Source organism: Mobula hypostoma, chromosome 5 (genome assembly GCF_963921235.1).
Source record: "Mobula hypostoma chromosome 5, sMobHyp1.1, whole genome shotgun sequence".
In the NCBI taxonomy this organism is placed as follows: domain Eukaryota; kingdom Metazoa; phylum Chordata; class Chondrichthyes; order Myliobatiformes; family Myliobatidae; genus Mobula; species Mobula hypostoma.
This window is the reverse complement of record NC_086101.1, coordinates 5,551,364-5,576,655: the sequence shown is the minus strand read 5'-3', so window position 1 is coordinate 5,576,655 and position 25,292 is coordinate 5,551,364. Positions and strand designations below refer to the sequence as shown.

At 46.1% G+C, this 25,292-nt stretch overlaps 1 protein-coding gene across 3 annotated transcripts in view; it reads left to right on the top strand.

The window, feature by feature from the left end:
• Positions 1–25,292, top strand: part of LOC134346519 (tenascin-X-like) — a 240,216-nt gene that overhangs the window by 26,283 nt on the left and 188,641 nt on the right. The window contains exon 1 of one of the 3 annotated variants that reach the window (XM_063047925.1): positions 16,125–16,232. The exons of the other annotated variants lie outside the window; for them this stretch is intronic. The gene's annotated coding sequence lies outside the window, so the exon portion shown is untranslated. Of the gene's footprint in view, positions 1–16,124; positions 16,233–25,292 lie in introns of those variants that run through there. 3 annotated transcript variants of the gene reach the window in all.

Genomic DNA, 25,292 nt, shown 5'->3' with positions numbered 1-25,292 from the left:
CAGGAGCCTCAGGACCCACACCACCAGCGTCAGGAACAGTTATTACCCCTCAACCAACAGGGTCTTGAACTCAAGGGGATAACTTTGCTCAACTTCACTCACCCCATCACTGAACTGTTCCCACAACCTATGGACTCACTTTTAAAGACTCTTCATCTCATGTTCTCGATATTTATTGTTTGTTTTTTGCTGTAATTGCGCAGTTTGTTGTCTTTTGCACAATGGTTGTCTGTCTGTCCTGTTGGGTGCAGTATTTCATTTACTCTGTTGATATTTCTTGTATTTGCTGTGAATGCCCTCCAGAAAATGAATCTCAGGGTTGTATATGGTGACATATGTGTTCTTTGATAATAAATTTACTTTGAACTTTGAGCAGGTTTGAAGAGATGATGTTTAAGTTCGGAATGATGAGGCCCCCTGACCCAGTAAAAGAATTCCTCTCCTGGTGCCCAGGTCCAGCCAAGTTACAAAGAGAGGTAACAGGTAGTCTAGCCAGGAGAATATCTCACAGCTAGATCATGTAGAAGACTGAGGTCACAAATTCCTTATTAATTGGGAATCCGTCTAGAAGATCGTTTCAGGAGCCCAGTTTCAGAAGCAGGTCCAATTTCATACAAATTTTACACAAAGTATCTCAGTCTAGGGTGACCTGCTGGATGGGGTACAATTCACTGTGCCAAGATGCCAGTACATTGGAGGCAAAACTCAGAGGCATCTGTCACCCCAAAGAAAATAAAAACAAAGTTGTGATCACCTATCTACAGGGAAGATGTCAATTAGATTGAAAGAGTACTAAGAAAATGTACAAGGATATTGGCTGAACAAGGTCCTGAGTTAAAAGGAAACGTTGAACAGGTCAGAACTTTATTTCCTGGTGCAAAGGAGAATGAGGGGTGATTCGACAAAATTATAGATAGGGTAAATGCAACAGGCTTTTCCTACGGATGTTGGGCGAGACTATGCTGAAGTTCATAGGGTAAGGGTGAAAGGTGAGTTATTTATGGAGATCCTCAGGGGACACTGTTCACTCAGAGGTTGGTGAGAGTGTTTAAGACAAGTTTGGGTAAGTACATCGAAAGAAAATGAATCTCAGGGTAGCATGTGGTGACATTTACATACTTGGTTAATACATCTACTTTCAACTACTGTACGGTTGGGTTTTGGACGGCTATGAGGCCATCATTAGCCAGGCCAGTACTCATGGCCAATACTAATTGCCCTTAAGAAAGTGATAGTGAGACACGGTCTTGGACTACTGTGGTCAACATTGTCTGCACCATGATGCTGTAAGACTGGGTTCCAGCAATGTTGAAGAAACAACCAATGCCCTCAGACCTATAGAGATGCACGTCAACTTCAGGAGAAACGTGTCTCCTGTCCACCCACCCACCCATCATCAACAACTCTGCAGCCAGCACTGTTTCGTTGTTCAGGCTCCTGGGTATCAGTATTGATGGAGCCTCCAGTCTGCGAATCTTGGCAAGGCCCCAGGAGCTGGAAGCCAAAGAATATGGACTGTCTTGGAGGATTGCCCATGGCTGGGAAGCACAACCAGGGCGAGTTTTGCTGCTGTTGTTTTGTTGCTTATGGTGTTCTGTGCTGTCCTCCCAAACATTGTGGGCATCGGAACGTGTGACAGCCTCTGGCACGTCCTCGGGCATGTTGCATGGCACATTTCACAGTACGTTTCAATGTACTTGGATGAATAAAGTCCATTCCTCAATCTCATTTCGCAGGACCTCATGTAGGAGGACCATTAACTAAAAAGTCCCGGCAGAGGATGTTCCTCTTGCAGCAGTTGGTAAATTTCCACCTTCCCCAGAACATACTGGTGAGATTCTACACCCCCATCAGAGAGAGCATCCTCACGTCAGCCATTACGGTCTGGTTTGCGTGCAGCATCCACTGACAATGTACGAGAACCTCAGTGAGCTGTCAGGTCAGCAGGAAAGATGGACATCTACCATCACTGCCGGTCTTGTATGTGTCCGGGCAGGAAAAACCATCGTGGGCACGACCAACCCAGCAAACGGCCATTTCCAAAAGCTCCCTTCTGGGAAGCGCTATAGGGCTATCGAAACAAAAACCCGACACCATGTTAAAAGTTTCTTCGGCCGAGCAGTTAATCTGATCAACTATTCCAGTTAGCCTCCACCCCCTCTATCTACTACCCTGATCACTGGACCGCACTGTAAAGACTGTTTCTCATCTTGTTTCCAATGTAAATACATGCTGATATTTATGTACCTATGCACATTTTATTCAATATCCATACTTTAACCTCAAACTTTATTTTTATATGATCTTTATTCTTTATAATTGTTGAATGTTACTGTTTTTTGTTGCATGTCCCACCCGAACCAACACATTCTAATACATGGCAAATACAGTCCATCCTTGATTCTTGAGGGGGGAGAAATCTCACTGAATCCTATCGAATATTGAAAGGCCAAGAGTGGATGTGGAGAGGATGTTTCCTATAGTGGGAAAGTCTAGGAACAGAGGACACAGATAGAGTGGATGTGGAGAGGATGTTTCCTGTAGTGGGGGAGTCTAGGACCAGAGGGCACAGATAGAGTGGATGTGGAGAGGATGTTTCCTGTATTGGGGGAGTCTAGGACCAGAGGACACAGATAGAGTGGATGTGGAGAGGATGTTTCCTATAGTGGGAGAGTCTAGGACCAGAGGACACAGATAGAGTGGGTGTGGAGAGGATGTTTCCTGTAGTGGGGGAGTCTAGGACCAGAGGACACAGATAGAGTGGATGTGGAGAGGATGTTTCCTGTAGTGGGGGAGTCTAGGACCAGAGGACACAGATAGAGTGGATGTGGAGAGGATGTTTCCTATAGTGGGGGAGTCTAGGACCAGAGGACACAGTCTCAGAATAGAAGGATGTCCCTTTAGAACAAAGATGAGGAGGGATTTCTTTAGCCAGGGCGTGGTGAATCTGTGGACTTTATTGCCTCAGATGTTTGTGGATACCGAGTCATTTGGTATATTTAAAATGGAAGTTGATGGATTCTTGGCTAATCAGGACATCAAAGGTTACAGGGAGAAGGCAGGAGAACGGGGTTGAGAAGGTTATGGAATGGTAGAATAGAATTGATGAGCCAAATGCCCCTATTCTACTCCCATGTCTCATGGTCTTATAAAGGGAAGCCTGCGGGAGGCCCTCATGGAATTGACATTGTTGGTAGAGGTGCTGGTTTGGGCAGTTTTATCAGAGTTATCCACAGTGCATGTTGTAGATGGTACCATGGCCTGCAGAATGCACGTGAAGCAGACGATTAAATATTTGGAAATTAGAATTGTTAATTACAAGGGGAACTTAGAGAAGATAGTTGGGTGATATTTTATCACATTGACAAACTCCAGAGCAATTTGATTGAGGTACTTGGTTTGCAGATTATACAGAGATAGGTAGAGGGGAAGGTAGTTTTGAGGAAGCAGAGAGTATGCAGAATGACTTATACTGATGAAGAGAATGGGCAAAGAAGCGACAAATGGAATATAGTGTTGGGAAGTGTATGGGCATGCACTTCTGTTAAGGAATAGCTGCACAGACTATTTTCTAAAGGGGAGCAAATTTCGAGTCCAGAGGCGTATCCTAAGGTTACCCAAAGGTTAACTTGCAGGTTGAGTCAGTGATAAAGAAGGCAAATGCAATGTTAGCATTCATTTCCAGAGGACTAGAATACAAAAGCAAGGATGTAATGATGAGGCTTTTTATAAGACACTGGTGAGGTATCACTTAGAGCATTGTGAGCAGTTTGGGGACCCTTATCTAAGAAAGGATGTGCTGGCACTGAATAGGGTCCAGAGGAGTTTCATGAGAACGATTCCAGGAATGGAAAAGTTAACATATGAGGGGCACTTGATGGCTCTGGGAGTTTAGAAGAACGGGGGGGGGGGGGCGCGTGAATCTCATTGAAACTTATTGAACATTGAAAGGACAAGAGAGAGTCAATGTGGAGAGGATGTTTGCAGTAATGAGGGGACTAAGACCAGAGGACACAGGCTTAGATTAGAAAGATGCCCCTTTAGAACAGAGATGAGAAGCACCCACAAACCACGATCACAATTTACTATGTGATGAGAAGGAATTTCTTCAGCCAAAGTTTAGTGAATCTGGAATTCATTGCCACAGATGGCTTTGGAGGCCAAGTCATTTGGTATATTTAAAACGGAGGGTGATAAGATTCCTGATTATTAATGATACCAAAGGTGACAGGGAGAAGGCAGGAGAAAAGGGGTTGAGAGAGATGATAAATCAGACATGATGGAATAGCAGAGCAGACTCGATGGGCTGAATGGCTTAATTCAGTTCCTGTGCCTCGTGGCCTTAAGGTCTTGTCAATTCGTGTGGCAGCTCAGAGGGATCTGTGGATGTGAACCTCAAGATCCCTCTGTTCCTCCACACTGCAGAAAATGCTGCTATTATCCCTACACTGGCCTTCAAGGTTGACCTTCTAAACTGAGCTCATGATGTTCTGATGCCAGCAGCCATTGTTCAGCTGCCAAGACTGACACTAGCTTCAATTTTGCAGCCTATTCGAGTTTGGCTCTGGGACCAGACGTGGAGCTAAATTCATTCCTGATTGCATTGTATGAAGCGATAGAATAGTTAGTTTGTCTTGAAATTCCGTTTCTGCAAAACACCTCCTTCAGAGAAATGATTGTATGCTACTTCAGTTCTTTGTCACTTCACTGAAAAAGCATCAATTTACTCCAGTCTACGTGGTGTAGCGGTTAGTGTAATGTTTCACAGCACCAGAAATCGCTGATCGGTGTTCAGTTCCTGCCGCATCTGTAGGGAGGTTGTACACTCCCTCCGTGACTGCATGGGTTTCCTGCAGGTGCTCCGATTTCCTCCCACTTTGCCAATGTGTACGGTTTAGGGTTGGTAAGTTGTGATCACGGTACGTGGGTGGTGGAAGAGTGGCAGCACTCCCAGGCTGCCCCAGCACATCCTCAGGCGACGTTGGCTGTTGACATACCAACACATTTCACTGTATGTCTTGATGTATAAGTGACAAACAAAGCTCTCCTTTACTACCTTTATCACCCGTTAAATCACATGTCCAGAATTGTCCACTGTTTATTCCACTCCATAGATGCTGCCTAATTTGCTGAGTTCCTCCAGCATTTTGTGTGCGTTACTTTGCGTTTCCAGCATCTGCAGAATCTCTTGTGCTTATCTGTCCAGAGAAAGGAATTCAGCAAAATTATTAGTTATCCTTGACTTCAAAATCTAAATCAATATGATCTTCCACCATGTTGCCGTTGTGCCTTATTCTGCATTGTTAGATCTGTTAATATTGATCCAGAGCTTCTTCAGAGTGAGACATAAAACGTGGTAGATGCAGCCTTCTCGAAGTTTATTGCCATCTGTCGGTACGCGCTGTGTATAGAGTGCAACCAAGCGAAACAGCAATCTGCCACACCACACTGCACCCACAAAGCATCCATCAGAAAGAGCGCGTAAAACAAAATATCATCGTCAGTTAATAAAACATAATTCAAAATGCATGTGTAGTGCACAGCACAATAAAGAGCTGGCTGTCCTTATGACGAGGCTGCGGGGGCGGCAGGGTATTCATTAGTCTCACAGCCTGAGGGAAGAACTCTACCCAGTCTGGCAGTCCTAGTCCTGACGCTCTGTACCTCCTTCCCGATGGGTCTGGGTCAGAGAGATTGTGGGACGGGTGGGTGAGGATCCTCAACAATGCTTTAGGCATTTTGTCTGCAACGCAGCCGGTAAATGTCACAAGCGGGGGGGGGGGGGGGCCCCCCCCCACACACCCCAGTGACTCTCTCTGTAGTTTGTACTGTCCAATCTTGCAGCTTCCATACCAGAATCGGAATCAGAATCCTGTTTATTATCATCAGCATGTGTCATGAAATTTGTTAACTTAGCAGCAGCAGTTCAATGTAATACATGATATAGAAGAAAAGTAAATAAATAATTTGCAGTATATGTGTATTGAATAGATTAAAAATTGTGCAGAAACAGAAGTAACATATGTTAAAAAACTGAGGTAGTGTTCACGGGTTCAATGTCCATTTAGGAATGGGATGACAGTGGGGAAGAAGCTGTTCCTGAATCACTGAGTGTGCGCCTTCAGGCTTCTGTACCTCCTACCTGTCGGTAACAGTGAGAGAAGGGCATGCCCTGGGCGCTGGGGGACCTCAACAATGGACGCTGCCTTTCTGAGATACCGCTCCCTGAAGGTGTCCTGGGTACTTTGTAGGCTAGTTCCTAAGATGGAGCCGACTAAATTTACAACCTTCTGCAGCATCTTTCAGTCCTGCAGTAGCACCTCCCCCTCCACCTCCCAATACCAGACAGTGATACATTTTGTCAGAATGCTCTCCACTGTACATCTCTAGAAGTTTGAGTGCTTTAGTAGACAAATCAAATGTCTTCAAACTCCTAATAAAGTATAGCCACTGTCTTGCCTTCTTTATAGCTGCATCAATATGTTGAGACCAGGTTAGATCCTCAGAGATCTTGAGACCCAGGAACTTGAAACTGCTCACTCTCTCCACTTCTGATCCCTCTATGAGGATTGGTATGTGTTCCTTCGTCCTACCCTTCCTGAAGTCCACAATCAACTCTCTCGTCTTACTGATGTTGAGTGCCTATCGCGCAGCACCAATCAGAAACCCACCAAGTTAATCCTAGCCTAATCACAGGAGGGCAATTTACAATCACCAATTAACCTACTTGGCTTAGGATATTTCAGGTAGATAGAGCCAAGGAGATGAGTGTCTCATCTCCACCCTTTGCCAGCGGTATCGAGCCCCTTGTCTAAGAAAAATGTCCTCAAAGGTCCAGAGAAGGTTCATGAGAATGATCCCAGAAATGAAAGAAAGCATTTGATAACTCTGGGCCTCTACTCTCTGGAGTTTATAAGAATGAGGGGATCTCATTTAACACCTTGGCCTCAATGCCTCCTTGTGCAATTGAATCCTTGATTTCCTCATTTGCATGCCCCCATCAGTTTTGCACTGGCCACATCTAGTCCTCCACAAGATCCATCAGTACAGGTGCACCACAAGGCTGTGAGCTTAGTCCCTGCTCCTACTCACTTTACATTTATAACTGTGCAGCAAAGCACAGCTCCAATGCCATCTTTAAGTCTGCTGATGGCACCACTGTTATAGGCTGAATCAAAGGAGCTGACAAAACTGCAGATAGGAGGGAGACTGCAAACCTGTCTGGGTGGTACAACAGCAAGAAGCTTTCACTCAGCATCAGCAAGACGAAGGAGCGGATCATTGACTTCAAGAGGAGGATTCCAGAGGTCCGTCAGCCAGTCCTTATCAGGTGAGAGGGCCAGTAATTTTAAACTCCCCAATGTTAACATCTCAGCGGGCCTGTCTTGGGCCCAACACGCAAGTGCAATTATGAAGAAAGCACGGCAGTGCCTCTACCTCCTTGGGAGTTTGCAAATAATCAGCATTACATCTAAAACTTTGACAAACTTCTATAGGTGTGCAGTTGGGAGTATAATTGATTGGCTGGTATGGAAAGACCAATGCCCAAAAATGGAATCTCCAAGAAGAAGTAGTGGATACAGCTCAGTCCATTACAGGTAAAACCCTCCCCTACCACTGAGCACATCTACGTGGAGCATTGCCCCAGGAAAGCAGCATCCATCATCAGGGAATCCCACCACCCAGCCCATGCTCTCTTCTCACTGCTGCCACCAGGAAGAAGGTACAGAAGCCTCAGGACCCACGCCCCCAGATTCAGAGACAATTATTACCTCTCAACCATCAGGCCGTTGAACCAAAGGGAATAACTTTAGTTATGTTCATCTGCCTCATCACTGAAATGTTCCCACAACCTATGAACTCACTTTTAAAGACTCTTACATAGAACATAGAATAGTACAGCACAGTACAGGCCCTTCGGCCCACAATATTGTGCCGACCCTCAAACCCTGCCTTCCATATAAGCCCCCACCTTAAATTCATCCATATACCTGTCTAGTAGTCTCTTAAACTTCACTAGTGTATCTGCCTCCACCACTGACTCAGGCAGTGCATTCCACGCACCAACCACTCTCTGAGTAAAAAACCTTCCTCTAATATCCCCCTTGAACTTGCCACCTCTTATCTTAAAGCCATGTCCTCTTGTATTGAGCAGTGGTGCCCTGGGGAAGAGGCGCTGGCTATTCACTCTATCTATTCCTCTTATTATCTTGTACACCTCTATCATGTCTCCTTTCATCCTCCTTTTCTCCAAAGTGTAAAGCCCTAGCTCCCTTAATCTCTGATCATAATGCATACTCTCTAAACCAGGCAGCATCCTGGTAAATCTCCTCTGTACCCTTTCCAATGCTTCCACATCCTTCCTATAGTAAGGTGACCAGAACTGGACACACTACTCCAAGTGTGGCCTAACCAGAGTTTTATAGAGCTGCATCATTACCTCGTGACTCTTAAACTCTATCCCTCGACTTATGAAAGCTAACACCCCATAAGCTTTCTTAACTACCCCATCCACCTGTGAGGCAACTTTCAGGGATCTGTGGACATCTACCTCTTCATCTCATGTTCTCAATACTTATTGCTTATTTATTATTAATTCTTTTCTTTTGGTATTTACACAGTTTGTTGTCTTTTGCACATTGGTTGTCCACCCTGTTGAATGTGGTCTTTCATTGATTCTATTACAGTTATTGGATTTATTGAGTATGCCCACAAGAAAATGAATCTCGGGATTGTATATGGTGTCATGTATGTACTTTGATAAATTTACCTTGCACTTTAAATTTGAAACCTATTGAGTATTCTGTTGAAGGCCAAGATAGAGTGGACATGGACAGGATGTTTGCTATATAGAGGGAGTCTAAGACCAGAGGGCACAGACAGAGTGGATGTGGAGAGGATATTTCCTATAGTGGGGAGTCTAGGACCAGAGGACACAGATAGAGTGGATGTGGGGAGGATGTTTCCTATAGTGGGGGAGTCTAAGACCAGAGGGCACAGATAGAGTGGATGTGGAGAGGATGTTTCCTATAGTGGGGGAGTCTAGGACCAGAGGACACAGATAGAGTGGATGTGGAGAGGATGTTTCCTATAGTGGGGAGAGTCTAGGAGCAGAGGGCACAGATAGAGTGGATGTGGAGAGGATGTTTCCTATAGAGGGGGAGTCTAGGACCAGGGCACAGGCTTAGAATAGAAGGATGTCCCTTTACAACAGAGATAAGGAGGAATTTCTTTAGCCAAATGGTGGTAAATACATTGTCACAAATGGCTGCGGAGGCCGCGTCATTGGGTATATTTCAGGCAGAAGTTGACAGGTTCTTGATTAGTGAGGGCATCAAAGGAACAGTAATAGGGAGAAGGCACCAGAATAGGTGAAATCAGCCACGGTCAAATTGTAGAGCAGACTGAACGGTCTCAATGGCCTAATTCTGCTCCTGTGTCCCATGGTGTTATGTTGTCTTCGGCCACCTTCTTCTGGGCAGGGGGCAATGAAATGGACCCCACTCCTTCCCAGTGTGCACTTGTCCCGAGTTCCCTGGCCTGGCTGCCTGATAATCCAGGTGCTTGGCACCAGAGAATTTTGTCACCTGACTTGAGCTGTAACTTGCTTCAATTCTGTTCTCTGTCGAGCGGTTTGCAGAATGCAGCAGTGGTGAGCTATGGTACTGGTCTGGGAATGCAGAATATGAATCGTTAACTCAGCACAGCAGCAGGGGAACTTAAATCACGAGATTCTGCAGATGCTGTAAATCCAAAACAACACACTCACAATGCTGGAGGTCAGGCAGCATCTGCGGAAACAAGCAAACAGTCAACATTTTGGGCCGAATCACTTCATCGGGAGTGGAAAGAAAGGGGGACAAAGCCAGGATAGAAGGGTGGGGAGGGAGGGGAAGGTGTACAGGCTAGAAGGTGATAGGTGAAGTCAGGTGGGTGGGGGGATGAAGTAAGGAACTGGGAGATGATTGGTGGAAGAGGTAAAGGGCTGAAGAAGAAGGCATCTGAAAGGAGACAGGAGTGGACCAATGGGAGAAAGGGAAGATGGGCAGGTGAGAAGAGAAGGGGTGAGAGGAGAACCAGAATGGGGAATGGAGAAAGGGGGCAGGGGGAGAAATTATGGAAAAATCAACGTTTATGCCATCAGGTTGGAGGCTATCCAGACTGAATATAAGGTATTGCTCCTCCAACCTGAGTGTGTACACATCGTAGCAGTAGAGGAGGCTGTGGCCCGACATGTCACAATGGGAATGGGAGGGGGAGGGAACGTCGACTCAGACCATGAGAGGCCTGCGTCGGGCATTTTCGTGCCATACAAGGTGCAGATTGGAAGTCTGTGTGGGGCACAACTCCTCGCACAGACACTAGAGCAATGTGTGGTTAGGTGCCTTGCTCATGGACACAAACACGCTGCCACAGCTGAGGCTCGAACTAACGACCTTCAGATCACTAGATGAGCACCTTAACCACTTAGCCACATGGGAAGTTCAACTGAAGTGGGTGGCCACTGAGAAATCTTCCCTTTTACGGTGGACAGAGCTAAGGTGCTCGACAACAATCTCACTGATGGAGAGGAGAATGCACTAGAAACAGTAGATGATTTGTAGCTGAAGGTTCTTGGCCCAAAGCATATAAAGCTTATTCCTCTCCGTAGGTACTGCCTGACTTGTGGAGTTCCTCCAGTACAATGTGTGTATCTCTGTTAATCCAGGTGTGTGGTACCAGAGAATTACGATACCTAACCCGTGCCATTATTCTGTTCTCTGTTAAGCAGTTTACAAAAAAAACACTCATTCATTAAATTAACTTCTTATCTTTATTACCTTTGGGACTTGAGAAACTAGGTTATAGGAGAAGGTTGAATAGGTTTTCCCTTGAGTTTAGGGACAGTTTAGGGTAGCATATTATCAAAGTGTGTATGTGCTACCATTCATTTTTTTGCAGGCATTTACAGGATTTTTTTAAAGTAGAATAGAATGAATGAAAATATATACACCAGCAAAGACTGACAACCAACCAATGTGCAACAGAAGATAAAATGTGCAAATAACTAAAATATAATCCCAAGAAGATGAATTGTAGAGTCATTGAAAATGAGTGAAGGTTGTTCGGAGCTGCGGTGAGTGAAGTTACCCATGCGGTTCGGGAGCCTGATGGGTGTAGAATAATAACTGTTCCTGAGCCTCCTGTACCACCTGCTCGATGACGCAGTGAGAAGGGGGCGTTGGTCTGGGTGGTGCTTTCTTCTGGCAGTGGCCCGCGAAAGTGTGCTCAGTGGTCGGGGGGCGGTGGACTGGGACATTGTTGTTTCCATACCAGGCCGTGGTGCTGAGGGTCGAGCACGCCGAATGTGGGTGAGTCGCTCTGCTCAAGATTCGAGATCGTTTAATGTCATTTCCAGTACACACGTGAAAAGGAGAACAAGATCATTGTTACTCAGGATCTGATGCAGCACAAAAAAAAACTCACAATAAGATAAAGAAAACAATTATAAAAACACAATAAATATAAATACATAAGATGGCTTACATACATGGATTGATTGTATGTCCATAAAGTGATGCTAGGCTAGGCACAGGGGTATCTGTACGTAAGGTGACTGACAGGACATGATCAAGTAGTAGAGCCACTCGTACTGTTTCAGCTCTCTGGGTCATAGATAGTTAGGCCAGCAGGAATGCTGTGTGAACTCCATAACCCGCCATCGCAGCGCTGCTGGTTCCCCCTGGTCTCACCTTGGGGACTCATAATCACAGTAACAGATTGTCAGTTGTGGAAAAACATGAGAACACAGAACACTGTTTGGAGCTGCACAGCTGACTGGCTCTCTGGGGACCTTGACCTAGAACCTGACTTTCTCTGAGCCAGGGAGAGATATCTACTCGGAAATCACTGCCTCGTCTGTACTAGCTCAAAGGAGAGACTTCCTTACAGTTTGTTAAGTCGGCCAACTGTGCATCTGGGATCAGCAGGGTACAGAACATAAAACACAGAGCATTACTGCACAGTACAGGACTTTCGTTGGCTAATCCTTTAACCTACTCCAAGATCAAGCTAAAGCTTCTCTCCCACATGACCCTCCATTTTCCTATCACCCATGTGCCAATCTATGAGTCTCTTAAATGTCCCTAATGTACCTGCCTGTACCACTACCCCTGGCAGGGCGTTCTACTTAACCACCACTCTCTGTATAAAACACCTACCTCTGATGTACTCTCTATACTTTCCTCCGGTCACCTGAAAATTATGTCCCCTCGTGTTAGCCATTTCCACCCTGAGTAAAATGCACTGGCTATCCACTCAATCTATTCCTCTTGTACACCCAATCAAGTCACCTCTCATCCTCCTTCACTCCAAAGAGAAAACCCTTAGCTCGCTATACCAATCCTCTCTAATCCAGGCAGCCCTCAGGTAAATCCCCTCTGCACCCTCGCTAGAGTTTCACATCCTTCCTATAATAAGGTAACCAGAATTGAACACGATACCATGCCCCACCCCCAGTAAACTCTGCAGTCTGAGATTCCAGCCCTGTGGACTTCTCCTTGTGGACCTGTAGGGAAGTAAATGGAAAATCTGCAACCTGAGCCCTATGATGTTGGTGAAGTTGTCTCCACCCACTCCAAAAAGGGGTTCTGACCAGCCTATGCTTGGCCTCTTGTTGTCCCAGAACCCCTGTGACTGAGGCTGCGTTCCACTGTTACATACCTGTGGAAGAGGGTGGTGAATCATGGAAACCATTGCTTGCAGACAAGTCATTGGGTATATTTATGACAGAGGCTGATGGGTTCCTGATTAATCAGGGTGTCAAAGATGATGGGAGAAGGTGGGAAAATGAAGTGGAGAAGGATATTAAATCAGCCATGATGGAATGGTGGAGCAGACTCGATGGGCTGAATGGCCTAATTCTGCTCCTATGTCTTGTGGTCTTATGGTCTCATGGAATGCTTCAAGATGGGTTCTCTGGTTTATTTGTGAGAAAGACTGCGGGGAGGCTGCATGGCCTCGATCATAGCAAGGACTAGGTCTCAAGCTGCATGGCCTCGATCATAGCAAGGACTAGGTCTCAAGCTGCATGGCCTCGATCATAGCAAGGACTAGGTCTCATGCTGCATGGCCTCGAAGGACTAGGTCTCAAACCTGTGGTGTTGTCTGTTTGTAGTCATCCAGGAGAGAGGCATTGAAGTTGTTGTGGCACTGATGCTCGACAGAAAACAAGCTCTACTGTGTTTGACTGCAGACACTGCAACATTCATGGACTTAGGGACTTGGACTATATTTTTTGTGTGACTGTATGTGCTTTCTGTTGTGTATGACTGTTGATGCTACGTTTTGTACTTTGGCCCCATAAATTTAATTGAGGAAAGGCAAATTATGAGGCTATAAGGCTAGAACTTGCGGGTGTGAATTGAGATGATGTTTTTGCAGGGAAATGTACTATGGACATGTGGTCGATGTTTAGAGATCTCTTGCGGGACGTAAGGGATAAATTTGTCCCGGTGAGGAAGATAAAGAATGGTAGGGTGAAGGAACCATGGGTGACAAGTGAGGTGGAAAATCTAGTCAGGTGGAAGAAGGCAGCATACATGAGGTTTAGGAAGCAAGGATCAGATGGGTCTATTGAGGAATATAGGGAAGCAAGAAAGGAGCTTAAGAAGGGGCTGAGAAGAGCAAGAAGGGGGCATGAGAAGGCCTTGACGAGTAGGGTAAAGGAAAACCCCAAGGCATTCTTCAATTATGTGAAGAAAAAAAGGATGACAGGAGTGAAGGAAGGACCGATTAGAGATAAAGGTGGGAAGATGTGCCTGGAGGCTGTGGAAGTGAGCGAGGTTCTCAATGAATACTTCTCTTCGGTATTCACCAATGAGAGGGAACTTGAAGATGGTGAGGAAAATATGAGTGAGGTTGATGTTCTGGAGCATGTTGATATTAAGGGAGAGGGGGTGTTGGAGTTGTTAAAATACATTAGGACAGGTAAGTCCCCGGGGTCTGATGGAATATTCCCCAGGCTGTTCCATGAGGCGAGAGAAGAGATTGCTGAGCCTCTGGGTAGGATCTTTATGTCCTCGTTGTCCACAGGAATGGTACCGGAGGATTGGAGGGAGGCGAATGTTGTTCCCTTGTTCAAAAAAGGTAGTAGGGATAGTCCAGGTATTTATAGACCAGTGAGCCTTACGTCTGTGGTGGGAAAGCTGTCGGAAAAGATTCTTAGAGATAGGATCTATAGGCATTTAGAGAATCATGGCCTGATCAGGGACAGTCAGCATGGCTTTGTAAAGGGCAGATCGTGTCTAACAAGCCTGATAGAGTTCTTTCAGGAGGTGACCAAGCATATAGATGAGGGTAGTGCAGTGGATGTGATCTATATGGATTTTAGTAAGGCATTTGACAAGGTTCCACACAGTAGGCTTATTCAGAAAGTTAGAAGGCATGGGATCCAGGGAAGTTTGGCCAGGTGGATTCAGAATTGGCTTGCCTGCAGAAGGCAGAGGGTGGTGGTGGAGGGAGTACATTCAGATTGGAGGATTGTGACTAGTGGTGTCCCACAAGGATCTGTTCTGGGACCTCTACTTTTCGTGATTTTTATTGACGACCTGGATGTCGGGGTAGAAGGGTGGGTTGGCAAGTTTGCAGATGACTCAAAGGTTGGTGGTGTTGTAGATAGTGTAGAGGATTGTCAAAGATTGCAGAGAGACATCGATAGAATGCAGAAGTGGGCTGAGAAGTGGCAGATGGAGTTCAACCCGGAGAAGTGTGAGGTGGTACACTTTGGAAGGACAAACTCCAAGGCAGAGTACAAAGTAAATGGCAGGATACTTGGTAGTGTGGAGGAGCAGAGGGATCTCGGGGTACATGTCCACACATCCCTGAAAGTTGCCTCACAGATGGATAGGGTAGTTAAGAAAGCTTATGGGGTGTTAGCTTTCATAAGTCGAGGGATAGATTTTAAGAGTCGCGATGTAATGATGCAGCTCTATAAAACTCTGGTTAGGCCACACTTGGAGTACTGTGTCCAGATCTGGTCACCTCACTATAGGAAGGATGTGGAAGCATTGGAAAGGGTACAGAGGAGATTTACCAGGATGCTGCCTGGTTTAGAGAGTATGCATTATGATCAGAAATTAAGGGAGCTAGGGCTTTACTCTTTGGAGAGAAGGAGGATGAGAGGAGACATGATAGAGGTGTACAAGATAATAAGAGGAATAGATAGAGTGGATAGCCAGCGCCTCTTCCCCAGGGCACCACTGCTCAATACAAGAGGACATGGCTTTAAGATAAGAGGTGGCAAGTTCAAGGGGGATATTAGAGGAAGGTTTTTCACTCAGAGAGCGGTTGGTGCGTGGAATGCACTGCCTGAGTCAGTGGTGGAGGCAGATACACTATTGAAGTTTAAGAGACTACTAGACAGGTATATGGAGGAATCTAAGGTGGACGCTTATATGGGAGGCAGGGTTTGAGGGTCGGCACAACATTGTGGGCTGAAGGGCCTGTACTGTGCTGTACTATTCTATGTTCTATGTTCTATAAGAACATTGTTTTGTTTGGCTTTATTCATGGGTATTCAAATTTCAAAGTACCGTTATTATCAAGGTATGTATACCATATACGACTTGAGATTTCTCACCTTACAGGCAGCCACAAAACAAAGAAATCCAATAGAACCCATTTCAAAAGAAGACCGTCAAACACCCAATGCACAGAAAATAAAACAAATCATCCATACAATAAAAGTAAGCAAATAACATTCAGAACGGAAGTTCACAGAAGTGAGTCCACGGCCGCGAAGCCAGTCATCACTGCAGCTGATCCAGGATCCCGTAAGTTGCAGCCCACAGCCTCAGTTCAGCGCAGAGACGAGTGAACCTCGCGGTGCAGGTATTCATGTGTGGTTGAATGACAATTAAACTTGAACTTGAACGAGCTCATGGGGTATCATCCAAGTGGATTTTCTATTGGCCTGGCTCCTCCCCAGCTCCTGATCTCTCATCTCACACCAGATAATTCCCACTGTTCTCCCTGCATCCAAACTGCATGATCTCAGTCCTGGATGTGAAGATGAGATCATAGTATTTGGTAAACAGATTAAAGTAAGAGCTCAAGGCAGCTCTGCACTTAATGAAAAGTCATTGTGAGCAGTTACTTTAGTCTGTTTACCACATCTGTGCGGGGAACCTGAGGGGGAACTTAGAGCATGGCGAGAGTGTGGAACGAGCTGCCAATGGGAGTGGTGGATGCAGGTTTGATTTCAACGTTTAAGAGAAGTTTGATTAGGTATGTGGATGGGAGGGGCTGGAGGGCTACGGTCCGGGTGTGAGTCAATGGGACTAGGAAAAGTACCATTTCAGCACAGACCAGATGGACCAAAGTGCTTGTTCTGTCCTATTGTGCTCTATGACTCTATGAGAAAGATCATTTTTGTGTTGATTTATTTATGTTTTATTTAAATTCAGTCAGAGTAAATGTTATCACTATCTCAAAAGCATGGGAAGGCCTGTGAATTCTGTAAGGGGGAGTTTCTGTAACCCAACCACCCCACCACAACGTGGGGGGTTAGTTATACTTTTTCACTCTAAGCCTGTTTTCAACTAGTTACTTATCAACTTTCTGCTCAAACAGTGGTTACTGAGTCTGCAGCTGGTAAACCACCCCCCGCCCCCTGTGGAACATGAAAAGGAAGTTTCCTGCAAAGGAAAGCACTGTTTCCTCGCAGCCTGGAGCCTGGCTGGCCTGAAACATTGGAACTTTGCAGAGAGTCAGATCGGGTTTTGCAGTGTGGAAACAGGCTACTCGGCCCTTCCATCATGCCTGTTGCCCGGCAACCTCCTCTCACGTCCTCCATTTGCCCTAAATGGCTCCACTTGGTTCTTTAAGGTGGGGGGAGGGTAGTGGAGTAAACTCCTACTACGTATTAAATGCTCCCAGTGACATGAGTGTCAAATAATCTCCGTCAGCCAAGTCCAGCTCCTGACCTTTGCAACTGGTTTAGCTACAAAGCCCAGTGGAACCATTTCTACTGACAGGAGAAGCGGCAAAGGCAGGTTACCCTTGCCTTAAAACCAGTCGCTTTGGGCAGGTGGGGCTCATCAGCCATGGTTGGCAGCAAATCTAGGGGAAGGAAAACTCCGATCTCAAACCTCCACTGATTTGTGGCTGTACCCACTCGTGGGGAAGGCTTCGGAGTAAACTCTGGAGAAAAATCGGGAGCTGGAGTCCCTCAGGCAGTCCTACACTGGGTTCAAGGCTGACTCCTGTGACAGCGCTGATGCCAAACTGTAACACTCACTGCCATTCCTTTGGATTCATCACCTGTGTGGAGAGGGGAAGCCTGTTACACGGATATACCATACTGCCCTGGATTACATATCACATCGAAAGCTGGGATACAATATCTATGGTCAATCCTGACCAACAGCGGACCTCAAAAAGGCTCCACTAAGCAGCAAGTTCCTCTCCCAATATCACTCAGGTAGCAGTCAGTGTCAAAGTCAAAGCAAATTTATTATCAAACTACAAATACACTCGGAGGCCACTTTAGCAGGTACACTGACCTGTGCACCTGCTCGTTAATGCAGATATCTAATCAGCCAACCATGTGGCAGCAACTCAATGCATGAAAGCATGCAGGCGTGGTCAAGAGGTTCAGTTGTTGTTCAGATCAAACATCAGAATGGGACGGGGGGAAGAAATTTGGCCCAAGTGACACCCACCATGGAACTATACATTGGAATGAGTTTAAGGTTGCGGACTCAGTTCAGTGTTGAGGAGAGTGAAGTTATCCGCTCTTCACCATCAGGAGCCTGACGGTTGTGGGTAATAACTGGTCCTGATCCTGGTGGTCTGGGACCTGAGGCTCCTGTACCTCCTGCCCAATGGTAGTAGCGAGAAGAGAGCATGTCCTGGATGGTGGGGGTCCTTGATTTTGGGTGCCGCCTTCTGGTGACAGTGCTCCTTGTAGATGAGCTCAATGGTGGAGAGGGCTTTACCACACTTTCATTCCCTTCAACCTTATTTAGAGATACAACAAGGTAACAGACTCTTCTGGAACAACGAGCCAGCACTGCCCAATTTCATCTATGTGACCAATTAACCCTCTCCTAACTAGCAACTCCTCACATTCCATCTGGGTAGCCTCCAACCTGATGACATGGACATCAATTTCTACTTCTGGTAATTTTTTCCCTCCCCTTCCCTCTTCATTTCCCCTCTCTGGTCTCTCACCTTTTCTCCTCACCTGCCTATCACCCCCTCCTTCTGCCGTGATCCCCCCCCCCACCACCACTTCTCTTTCTCCTATCAGATTCCTTCTTCTCCGGCCTTTTACCTTTCCCACCCACCTGGCTTCACCTATCACCTTCCAGCTAGTCCTCTTTATAGACAATAGACAATAGGTGCAGGAGTAGGCCATTCGGCCCTTCAAACCAGCACCGCCATTCACTGTGATCATGGCTGATCATCCACAATCAGTATCCAGTTCCTGCCTTATCCCCATAACCTTTGATTCCACTATCTTTAAGAGCTCTATCCATCTCTTTCTTGAAAGCATCCAGAGACTTGGCCTCCACAGCCTTCTGGGGCAGAGCATTCCATATATCCACCACTCTCTGGGTGAAAAAGTTTTTCCTCATCTCGTTCTAAATGGCCTACCCCTTATTCTTAAACTGTGGCCTCTGGTTCTGGACTCACCCATCAGCGGGAACATGCTTCCTGCCTCCAGCGTGTCCAATCCCTTAATAATCTTCTATGTTTCAATAAGATCCCCTCTCAGCCTTCTAAACTCCACTTTTTTTTTATTCCAGCATCCCCCTCCCCTTTCTAGTCCCGATGAAGGGTCTCGGCCCAAATCCTCGACTGTTTATTCATTTCCATAGATGCTGCCTGACCCGCTGTTTGCGTGTGTGTGAGAGAGAATGTGTTGCTCTGGATTTCCAGCACCTGCAGACCTTCTCGTGTTGAAAACCTACTAATCCGTACGTCTTTGTACTGTGAGAGAAAAACTGGAGTACTCGGAGCAACCCCACGGGGAATAAAGTACAAGCTTCCTCCAGACGGCGGCGGGAGCCGAGCCCGAGACGCTACGCTATCGTGCCGCCGCCAAAGTTTTAGTCCGACTGACATTAGTGAACAACTTCATAGCTTCCCAACCACCCACGAATAAGGTAGTTAAAGTTTACAAGGATAAGCCTAATTCCAGCAGTACTATAAGGTATGCGAGGAGGAAAAGTGTTTGTAAGATACCTCAGAAAAATATTACAAGAATAGGCAGGGTTTAGCCAGGGAGCCGAAGGGGTGGGGGTCATTTCCCCATTGGGATAGATGAGTTAGTTTTTTTTTTGGTCTATCTTCGGCAGAGGTGATCATCAGGAATTTTAGTCCCTGCGCTGCTCAAAACAGATGCGCCGGCTCCGGCGCTTCCCCGAGGGGCGTGACGCTGTCCTCACGCCGGCCCCTAGCAGCAGGCAGATGCTTTCAATTACAACGCTGACCACGGCCAGCCTGACCCCCCCCCCCCCCCACCCCCTCACTCTTCCTCCAGCTGTGCCAAAAACACCATCAGCGGCATACTTTCCATTCCTGTCGCCTGCCGCCTGCCACATTGCACCATTCCCAAAGTATTTCAAAGCTGGCTCCGACCGGGGCAGCGCAGACCGGATTTACCGTACTCGGCCAACCTTGAGATGAGAAAACAAGCAAAGCTGTTTCCTCGGACCCATATTCCTGCATACCAGGGTGTTCTGGCTGCGGTGAAATGTGGTCCTTTTCAAATTTCAAGATTGTTTAATCCCATTTGTACTACAAAAGTGTAAGGAGAATTATTACTCCGGATCCGGTGCAGCGCAAAAAAACCCTGAAAAGATAAAGAATACAATAATAATTAAAACACACAATAAATATAAATACATGGGATAGCTGAAATGCATTCATTGATTGTATGGCCATAAAGTGGCGCTGGGCTGTACATCAGGTGACTGTTGGGAAATATTAAAGCATCGGTGGAGTTAGTGGGTGGAGGTGTTGGGGAAAGTAATTGTTTTTGAGTCTGGTGGTCCTGGCGTGGATGCTACGTAACCTCCTCCCTGATGGGAGTGGGATATGAGCAGGGTGGGTGGGATCCTTCATGATGTTACTGGCCCTTTTCCAGCACCTTCCGGATATATGTCCTTGGTGCCAGTGCTGGGCATTTTGAATTCCCACTGTCCAGCCTTCCTGTCCGCAGCGCTGTTGCTGTACCAAGCGGTGAAGCAGTCCGTTCGGGATGCTCTCCAGTGGGAGCATGGACGTGCGAAGTCCAGCTCTCTTCGGCCTCCTCGGAAAGTGCAGGCACTTCTGTCTGGCAGATCTGATCTTTCTTAAAAAGTGAAAGAACCAACTGTCAGGCCAATGTGGCTACTCAGAGTCGGAGAGATGAGACAACCAGTAATCATTCATCTGCGTATGTGAACGGATACATGCAGTGCAGAGTATCTGGACTCGATACATCCAGTACGAAGTGGAAGCATTAATGCTCAGGAATGGAAAAGTCTTTTCTTCCACAAAACCACAAACGTTTATTCACACAAAAATACATGACATACAAACAGCAAGTATGTGAACAAATTCAAATTGAAATATGATTATTACCGTCTATAAAGCATTCAATTCCTTTGCAATGGAAATGTCTCTTCACTCATCTCAATTCTGAACTTAATCCACAACCTACAGGCTCACTTTCAAGGATTTGACAACTCAGTATTGTTTCTTGTAAATTTGCATGAATAATCTTTTGAACAGAGGTTGTTTGCCGGCACAGACACTGCCTGGCTGCGAAGTAATTGAAATGCTGCCGCGCATATCGCCTTTGTAGCAGCACAGCTGGAATTTTCTTCTACATCACAAAGTGCCCGCAGTTTTCAGGCCGTGTAAAAATTTCCTGCTCAGAGCAATGGTTGATCTGTACAGCTGTAAAACGAATAGAGAAAGCCCATTGTCAGTCTTTGCTTATGTATTTCTTTTCATTAATTCTATTGTATTTCTTTATTTTGCTTCAAGAGTCTGCAAGAGAATGTACCTCAGGATAGTATATGGACACATGTACATACTCTGATCATAAATTTACTTTGAACTTTGAAATTAATAATCTATCAGTCACCGACCAAGTGTTTCCCTCTCCCTTCTCTCTTCAATTTCCCCCTCTGGCATCTTCCCTCTGCTCTTCACCTGCCTGTCACACTCCACCTCCTTCCCTTCCTCCTATGGTCCACCCTCCTCTCCTCTCCTATCACATTCTTTCCTCTCCCCGTGACCACGTGGGTTTCCTCCGGGTACTCTGGGTAAGTTGGTGCCAGAAGTCCGGTGACGCTTGTGGGCTGCCCCCAGCATATCCTCGGACTGTGCTGGTCGTTAGTGATTTCACACATGTTTCAAAATTTCAATGTACATAAAACAACTTCTTTCTGCTGTGACGCCATGTGCTGGTGAAGGCCAGTCTGCATTCCCCTCCCTGGCTCAGTGAAGCAATATGGTTACCTGTGTTCAATTCTGGGGGAGTAGAATCTGCAATACAGGGCAGGGGTGAGCCATATGTAACCCCAATTTTTAAAAAAGGAGGGAGAGAGAAACTGGGGAATTATAGACCGGTTAGCCTACGTCGGTGGTGGGGAAACTGCTGGAGTCAGTTATCAAAGATGTGATAACAGCACATTTGGAAAGCGGAGAAATGATCGGACAAAGTCAGCATGGATTTGTGAAAGGAAAATCATGTCTGACGAATCTCATAGAATTTTTTGAGGATGTAACTAGTAGGGTGGATAGGGGAGAACCAGTGGATGTGGTATATTTGGATTCTCAAGAGGCTTTTGACAAGGTCCCACACAGGAGATTAGTGTGCAAACTTAAAGCACACGGTATTGGGGGTAAGGTATTGGTGTGGGTGGAGAATTGGTTGGCGGACAGGGGGAAGAGAGTGGGAATAAATGGGACCTTTTCAGAATGGCAGGCGGTGACTAGTGGGGTACCGCAAGGCTCAGTGCTGGGACCCCAGTTGTTTACAATATATATTAATGACTTGGATGAGGGAATTAAATGCAGCATCTCCAAGTTTGCGGATGACACGAAGCTGGGCGGCAGTGTTAGCAGTGAGGAGGATGCTAAGAGGATGCAGGGTGACTTGGATAGGTTGGGTGAGTGGGCAAACTCATGGCAGATGCAATTTAATGTGGATAAATGTGAAGTTATCCACTTTGGTGGCAAAAATAGGAAAACAGATTATTATCTGAATGGTGGCCGATTAGGAAAAGGGGAGGTGCAACGAGACCTGGGTGTCATTATACACCAGTCATTGAAAGTGGGCATGCAGGTACAGCAGGCGGTGAAAAAGGTGAATGGTATGCTGGCATTTATAGCGAGAGGATTCAAGTACAGGAGCAGGGAGGTACTACTGCAGTTGTACAAGGCCTTGGTGAGACCACACCTGGAGTATTGTGTGCAGTTTTGGTCCCCTAATCTGAGGAAAGACATCTTTGCCATAGAGGGAGTACAAAGAAGGTTCACCAGATTGATTCCTGGGATGGCAGGACTTTCATATGAAGAAAGACTGGATGAACTGGGCTTGTACTCGTTGGAATTTAGAAGATTGAGGGGGGATCTGATTGAAACGTATAAGATCCTAAAGGGATTGGACAGGCTAGATGCAGGAAGATTGTTCCCGATGTTGGGGAAGTCCAGAACGAGGGGTCACAGTTTGAGGATAGAGAGGAAGCCTTTTAGGACCGAGATTAGGAAAAACTTCTTCACACAGAGAGTGGTGAATCTGTGGAATTCTCTGCCACAGCAAACTGTTGAGGCCAGTTCATTGACTATGTTTAAGAGGGACTTAGATATGGCCCTTGTGGCTACAGGGATGAGGGGGTATGGAGGGAAGGCTGGGGCGGGGTTCTGAGTTGGATGATCAGCCATGATCATAATAAATGGCGGTGCAGGCTCGAAGGGCCGAATGGCCTACTCCTGCACCTATTTTCTATGTTTCTATGTTTCTATAAATGCACAAACCAGAAGTGAGAGGTGCACTGGCATACCCTACCACGATGTTGTCTTTTCTGCAACCAGTGGACCCATCAAACACAGTGTACACATGCGCAGACACGGATTTATTTTTAGTTATTTTATTGAGAGGTACTCCATTGTAATAAGCTTTTATTGCCCAACAAGCCCGTACTAACCAACTACAACCATGGGCCCAATTAACCTACTAACCTGTGCATCTTAGGAATGTGGGAGAAAGCCAGAGCACCCAGAGGAAACCCACACGGTTGCGGAGAGAAAGTACAAACTGCTTACAGACAGCGGCGGGAATTGAATTGCGAACTGTTGTTGCTGGTGCTGCCGAGTGTTACTCTAATCACTGCACTCGTCATCATTACCAGGTGCTTTGACTGCCATGGCCCACACACTCCTGTTTCGGGTCAAGTGGATCAATTCATTGGTATTCATTTCCAGTTCTCTGGCTGCTGTCTCCATCATCATTTGTCCTTGTCTTCCTCTTGCTTTCTTCCCCTCAATCTTTCCCATAATTCCCGTGCATTCTAACTCCTCTTTCCTAATCACATGTCCAATGAAGTTACGTTGCCTTTTCATGATCTCATACATTATTTCTCTTTTTGTGTTTGCTCTGTTCATGACATCCTCGTTAGATATTCATTTCGTTCATGATATTCTTTGCATCCTCCTCAAAAACCACATCTCTGCTGCTAAAATTCATTTCCTCATGTAACAAGATATTGTCGGACATTCAGAGCCATATAACATAACTGGATAAACGTAACATTTCAGTACTTTGAGGTGGGTTGTCATGCCTAGTTTAGTATTGGTCAGTATACTCTTCATTCTCGTAAATCTCCGGAGGGGAAGGCACCAAGTCCTCCATTTTGCTTGTTGCTCAGCGGCCGAGGCGGGGGTCGAAGCGCTCGGCAGAAATGGTGCTCGGTGCTCGGTGTCGGAGGGCTGGTCGGAAGCTCGAAGTTTTCGGACAGACTCAGAGTCGGCTGCGGTCGGGTGCTTCCAATGCATTGGCAAGTTTGCAGCACTTCTGTCTGCGTGAGATTATGGGGCTATCGGGACTTGAGACTTTTTTTTTACCGTGCCCATGGTCTGCTCTTTATCAAATTACGGTATTGCTTTGCACTGTTGTAACTATATGTTATAATTATGTGGTTTTGTCAGTTTTAGTCTTGGTTTGTCCTGTGTTTCTGTGATATCTTTCTGGAGGAACATTGTATCATTTTTTAATGCATGCATTTCTAAATGACAATAAACGAGGACTGACTGTCCTCATAATCTAATCTAAAAAAGGTGTCTTTTGCCATCTCTATTCTTCTTTTGATGTCCAACTCACACCTGCCATCTGATGTCACCCAGCTTCCTAAGTAGCAAAAGTTCTCTACTTGTTTTATGTCTCCCCCGTTTATTCTCAGCTTGCAGATAGGATTCTCCTTCTTTTTGGATATCACCAAACTGCTGCACTCCTGAATTTATTGGAAAATGGAAGTGCAGATGAGGTGCTTGGCAACTCCCTCAAAGTAAAAGGTCGACTGTTCGGAGAGGAAGGAAGAGGTTTCCTCACCCAGAGGGTGGAGGGTCTCTGGAATTCTCCGCCCAACCAAGAGGATTGTACGGAGAGTCGGTGACTGGGTAGATTCAAGACACAAGATGAAATCAGTTTTTGGTTTGTGAAAAGGATGAGGGGTTTGTGTAGAGTCATCACATCAGTAATGATGTTTTTATACAGTGCAGAAAGCACAAGGGGAGAAATAGCCAGGATCTCCCTTTTTAAAGTACACACACACACACACACTCACACTCACACACACACACACACACTCTCACACACACACACATGCGCGCACACACACACACACATACACACACACGCACATACACACACACACATGCGCACACACATACACACACACGCACATACACACACACACACTCTCACACACACACACATGCGCACACACACACACACACATACACACACTCACACACACACATGCACATACACGCACACACACGCGCACACACACACACACACACACACTCACACACATACACACACACACACATACACATACACACACATGCGCGCACACACACACACACATACACACACACACATACACATACACACACATGCGCGCACACACACACACACATACACACACACACACATACACATACACACACACACACTCTCACACACACACACATGCGCGCACACACACACACACATACACACACACGCACATACACACACACACATGCGC